Source organism: Onychomys torridus, chromosome 6, assembly GCF_903995425.1.
Source record: "Onychomys torridus chromosome 6, mOncTor1.1, whole genome shotgun sequence".
In the NCBI taxonomy this organism is placed as follows: Eukaryota; Metazoa; Chordata; class Mammalia; order Rodentia; family Cricetidae; genus Onychomys; species Onychomys torridus.
In genome coordinates, this window is record NC_050448.1 from 62,820,893 (window position 1) to 62,827,135 (window position 6,243).

Below are 6,243 nucleotides of genomic sequence, written 5' to 3' on the forward strand. Positions count from 1 at the left end.
GTCTTAGCCTGAAGAATTACTGTTGGGGTGAGGGTAAATCATACAACTGAGAAAAAGAAATAAAAACCCACGTAATCTTTTGCTTGTTCACATACAGGCTAAAAGATGAGGGACATATTCATAAATATTTTTAATTCAACTTCAAGCAGCTGTAATACAACATCAAGGTTCATCTCTGTGATTTCAAAAATGCCATCCCGGTGCTCGCTTCGGCAGCACATATACTAAAATTGGAACGATACAGAGAAGATTAGCATGGCCCCTGCACAAGGATGACACGCAAATTCGTGAAGCGTTCCTTTTTTTTTTCATGGTTGTGCCAGTCATTAAACTGGTTGGACGCAAAAAAAAAAAAAAATGCCACCCGGAAAACACCTGTGTGCCTCACAGGTTTCTTTGTGTTTGACTATAAACTCTGTTTGAGATTCCTGAGGCCTGCTTTGCCTCAACCTTGTTCTGTTTTCTTCCCTGGACTGTAATTTTCAAGTCCATGAATGTTTAAAACAAGCACAGTCACAAATGCACGGCAATGTGACAGGAAGAAAGGCAATCAGCCAGCCTCCTCAGTCTCAGAGAAGCCGCTCCAGTCTGAGGACACTATATTCCCACCTACCTACCGGGCCTCCAGGACACCTGCGGGCCCACTGTTACCTTCTAGACCAAAATCCTGAGCCCAGAGAGGAGGCAGGAAGTGGCAGTCTTCTCCATCCATCACTCCAATGGCTCCTGGTAAAAGGCCTGAATCAAGAGGTAACCTAAGGCCACAGCAAAGCCTCTGGGAATCAACTGCCTTGACTGGTAACAATTAAAGCCCAAATTTTATCTCCCGCCCACAACACAATCCAAAGGGAACTCCATTAAGCCCAAAAGCATGGGTCCTTAGTTCTACAACATTCCCTAGAAAAAGAAAAAGTGCTAGAAAAAAATTATCTACAAAGCAAACCACCACAGCTTAAGATGTAGCAATGAATATATGGTTTTTAAAGGTATCCAACAAATAAGCTGTTAAATATATTCCTGTATACTCACATGATGAAATACGACAGAACAATTATATACCTTGTTATTAAGTAAGAATAATGCTAACCTGCTGGTCATGGTGACACACACCTGTAGCCCCAGGAGGATTGCTAGTTCAAACCAACTTGGGCTATATAGCAAAGCCTTACCTCAGACAAAAAAAAAAAAAAAAAAGGGAAAACCAAACTTGTAAGGTAGGTGTTATTAGTATTACTGTCCTGGTCACAAATGGCTACAAAAAGGCACAGAGAGGTTAAGTGATTCTCAGAAGCTGCACAGTTATGTTGCAGATGTGTACAATAATATTTAGTGGCATGGAAAATGCTTATGCCATAACAGCAGATGAAAATTTTCAATTACATTCTGATTTTATAAAATAGCAATGCATGCTTGCGTGCATATATGTGTTTCAGTGTCTGCCTACAGGCACAGAAGAAAAATAAACACTACAAAGAAATGCATGGTAATTTCTCTAGCAGATGAGAGTACAGTGGTTTTTTTATTCTTTCTAAATATTCAAGATGTTCTAGAATGTATATATGACTTTTATAACCAGAAAAAATGCATTTGAAAACTGAAAAGCTTGTTTAAGGCCTGTGGGCCATACGCCCACATTTCCTCTCATTAATATACTCCTACTTCCCAGGCTCATACACATTGGTCTGGCAGTATGTACACTGAAAACCAAGGTGGTTTTCAAATGAGCATTGACATAAGGCAACATCTTCAAGTTTTAAATTTAATAAAATCTGTTGACCAGGCCAGGCAGTGGTGGTGCATGCCTTTAATCCCAGCACCCAGGAGGCAGAGCCAGGCAGATCTCTGTGAGTTCGAGGCCAGCCTGGTCTACAGAGCTAGATCCAGGACAGGTACCAAAACTACACAGAGAAAAACTCTGTCTCGGGAAAAAAAAAAAATTTAAAAAATCTGTTGGCCAGATCTATGCACTGATTTCCACAAAGCTAACTAATGAAAAAATCCCTGTGATATTTGACTTGAAAATACATCTAACTGGAAAAAAAATGATTCTACTATAAAAATGTTATCTAATGTACTTGAATTTTTATTGAAATTAAAGTTTTAAATACATGTATTACCCTACTAAAATCAGAAGAAAAAATAACCAACCAGTTATGGGATGGTCAACACATCAGTAGAAAGAAGCTAGCTGCTTGGCTACATTTTCATATGTTCTTTATGCAAAGATGTGGGGGAAGTAGAACATTCTAGAAAAGGGGACTCATAGCAAAGACCAAAAAGCCAGAAAGAACAGTGAATTCCTTAGATTCAACCTCCTTTTTAAAATTATAGCTCAAATGTCTAAGCATCTCTCACAAATTTCCCTCACTACTCAAAATTCAAATGTTAAGAAAACATCATAAGGACACTAGAAGAAAACACAGGTGAGCTACAATCCCGCAGTCCATGAGAGAAAAGACTGCTGCATGTCACTCCACAACAGTTAGGAGCTGGGGAGATTGTCCCGTCAGCAATGCACTTGACCTGAAAGCATAAGAACCTGAACCCACATAAAAGCCAGGCCCAGTGTGCACACCCGTAATCCCAGAGACAGCAAGATCCCCAGGAGCTTGAAGGTCAGCTAGGCTTATCTACTGGAGAAGCCCCAAGCCATAGAGAGATTGTCTCACACAAAAGACAGAAGGCCTCTGAGGAACAACATGAGATGGTCTTCTGACCTCATTAAGCACATGCTCACATGTACACGTGTACATCTGTATAGTCATGGACACACACACATGAACACATACATGTTTTTAAAGTTGAAGCAAAAATAAAGCTGAAAGAGAATCTGGGAAAATATCTATAGTCTATAATGTGAGTTTTACAAATATAAAAAGATAACTAAAAGAGCTGGGGGAAAAAGAGTCTTGGTTCGATCTTCAATACGCCCCAAATAAAAACAAATTAAAAGAGCACAGACAGAGCAGTAAGAAAAAGAGACAGCAAAGTAAAGTGGGCAAATGGTACAAATAAGAAAATCCAATTAGCCAATGAAAATAACTAATACACCTGTTTACACACACACAAACACATGTACACAAATATATTTAGACCCATGAGTGCTGGCAATGAGAAATAGCCAAAAGTCATAACTAAAAAGAAAATAGCATGTATGATTTTATCTGAGTAAAATGAAAAAATGCATAAAAATAATATAGAGAGACTATTAAATTCAAGTATGATACGAGGTTTCATTTTCATCTTCTGCCTTGCCGTATTTTTGGACTTCTTTCAATGTACAGGCATTGCTGTTAGATCATACAATTTTATTCAAGCCAGTCATAGTGGCTCATGCCTGTATCCAAGTACTCAAGAGCCTGAAAGGAGCACCCACAGCTACATGGCAAGTTCCAGGCTGGACTACATACAAAATAAAATACACATACACATCTTCGAAGGCTACTCGTGGATTTCATATCACCCATCAACAAACACACCTAAACCTTTTATGAAATATCTGCTCGTAGTAATTCCAGGAACACAATGAAGGTACTTCCAAATTAGAAAACTCCAAATGTGGAAGACTTTTTGAGTAAAGAAACTGTTTCCAGGTCCCCCTGAAGATACAAATCAGCAGTGCTCTCTGGTCCTTGTGCAACACTGTGAGATGTTGGCACACATCTTCTGGTGCACTGTAAGTCTCTCTAGATTACATGCAATACCTAACACAATGGGATACTGTGGGAATGCTTCCCATGGTGCAGTGTTTAGAGTAATGTCTGTACATGCTCAGGGCAGACACAATTGTTTCTCTTCCAATGTATTCAGCCTGAGGCTAGTTGGCCCCAAGGATGTGAAATCCACAAATACAGAGGACTAACTATATTTTAAAAATCATCACAGAAAAGCACATTTTAAAAATATATCATAGGGCAAGCATGGTGGCGCACACCTGTAATCCTAGCACTCCAGAGGCTGTTGAGACTCTGAGGCTAGCTTGAGCTGCCCAGTGAATTTGAAGCCAGACTAAGCAAACTAGCAAGACTTTGTCTGAAAAAATGTATTATAAACTTTTATATATAGTAACTTCATCAAAATAAAAAATGAGTGTGCAATATTATTTAACATCTCACCATACTCCAAGAACACAGAATGTCCACAGTAACAGTGAATGTTAAGTGCAAACTTTGGAAACATAAATGAATATTAAGATGTCACCTCCAGAGGCTGGAGAGAATGCTTAGCAGTTAACAGGCACTGCCCTACAAGAGAAATGAAGTTCAGTTCCCAGGACCCATGTTTTGTGGCTCACAACCACATGTAGCTTCAGCTCCCAGATCCAGATGATCCAACACCTCTGGCCTCTACAGGTCTTTACACACACACACACACACACACACACACACACACACACACACACACATCTATTTTTAAGCTGTCACCACCAACATTTATTAATTTACTTAAATCTGAGCAAGTGACTTCAATTGCTCAAACCTCATTCCTATACCTAAAGAACCTTCTTTAAAATATAGTCATGAGAGTGCCTTGGAGATTAAGAGTACATACTACTCCTCCAGAGGACCCAAGTTCAATTCCCAGCCCCCATGTAAGGTGGCTCACAGCCATTTGTAACACCAGCTCTGGGAGACCTGACACATACATACACACACACACACACACACACACACACACACACACACACACACACTTAAATGAATCTGTACCATGCTTCCAATAGTATGCATGTCAAGGAAGAAGACATTCTGAGTTACTAAATATCAAAGACACTTTCTCATCTAGAATGGCTTCACACGGGGTAGAGAAGGCTGGGGTGGAGGGTAAAGGAAAAAAGGTTGCAGTTTTAACATTGCCAAAGCTTGCTTCCTAATTCGGTCTAAGATTAACTACCAGAAAAAGAAACGGAAGGGTGCCATGTTCACATTTGCAGAAAGCCAGCTATCAGATATAAGTACTACTTGTTTCTCCTGGTACGATGGGTCCTGCCTACCCAAACTGAAAATCTATAACACTAAGAGCGTGTGTGGAAAGCTAAAGGGGAATACATGGCACGATTGCAAGGGAGAGAACGGGGAGAAGTTTAAGAGCCACACGAAGGCATATTCTTAACCTTACTAGCAAGCAGGTAAATGGAAATTCAAGTGGCAGAAGAGCAGATTTTACTACAGAAAAATTACGTCTCAAGTTCAAAAACACGCACTAAAGAATTATTTTATACTAATCACCTTGGTTCACCCAGGAAGAGACAGTATCAGTTGAAGAATTTCCACCATCAGATAGCCTGTGGGCATGTCTTTAGGGAATTTTCTTTTTCATCTATGTGAATATATATGAATATATGGATAGGTGATTTGCCTAAATGTATGTCTGTGCACCATGTGTGTGACTTGTGTGCACAGAAGCCAGAAGGGAACATCAGATCCTCTATAACCACAACTATACGAAGTTGTGAGCTGCCATGTGGATGCTGGGAATTGAACCCTCGTCTCTAGAAGAGCAGCCAAGGCTCTTAACCTCTGAGCCATCTTTCCTGCCTCATGTTCTTGGTTGCTAACTAAGGTAGCTGAATATGAGCCTGAGAGTGAGCAGGAAGCAGTGTTCCTCCATGGCTCTGTTTGGTTCCTCCCTCCAGGTCCCTGCTTTGATTTCCTGCTTTGGTTTCCCTTGATGATGGACTGAAACCTGTAAACCAAACAAACCCTTTCCTCCCAGACGCTGTTTCTAGTTGTGGTGTTTATCACAGCAACAAAAGAAAACTAGAACTACTAGTAAACTTGGTAAATCTCATCATAGCACATGCTGTCTGGGATGAGGAGGAGCTGCAGGCAATTCCATATAACCTGGTATAGTCACAGTATCGGATGGCTGCCATCACTTAAGAAAAATAAATAGGCATGGACCCCATGCATTGAAACTTGCACTTCAAGGTTGATACACTAAAGAAACTGGTGTCCACATGCAACAGAAAAGGTGTCCATACCAATCTACCTCATGAGAACAAAAAGCTACCCCAACAGAAATATCCATCCACACTACACAGCTGTGATCTTTTATAAAGCATATCTTTTATAAATGCATTTCCTCCATGATTTCCTTGGATATAATTCCTAAATACCTTTGGGATTTTCTAAATTATGGGGTGAGAGAGTTATCTTTTATAATTTTGTAATGAGCTGAGGGACTTAAAAGATGGAGGATGGCTACCAGGTGATTGATTGATGACTGGGTTAGAATTTTTCC

At 40.0% G+C, this 6,243-nt stretch overlaps 1 non-coding gene across 1 annotated transcript; it reads left to right on the forward strand.

The window, feature by feature from the left end:
- The first annotated feature begins 200 nt into the window (after nt 1-200).
- Nucleotides 201-307, forward strand: LOC118586508. The gene has a single exon (XR_004945376.1). It is a non-coding gene; the product is annotated as a U6 spliceosomal RNA (small nuclear RNA).
- The last annotated feature ends 5,936 nt before the right edge of the window (nt 308-6,243 follow it).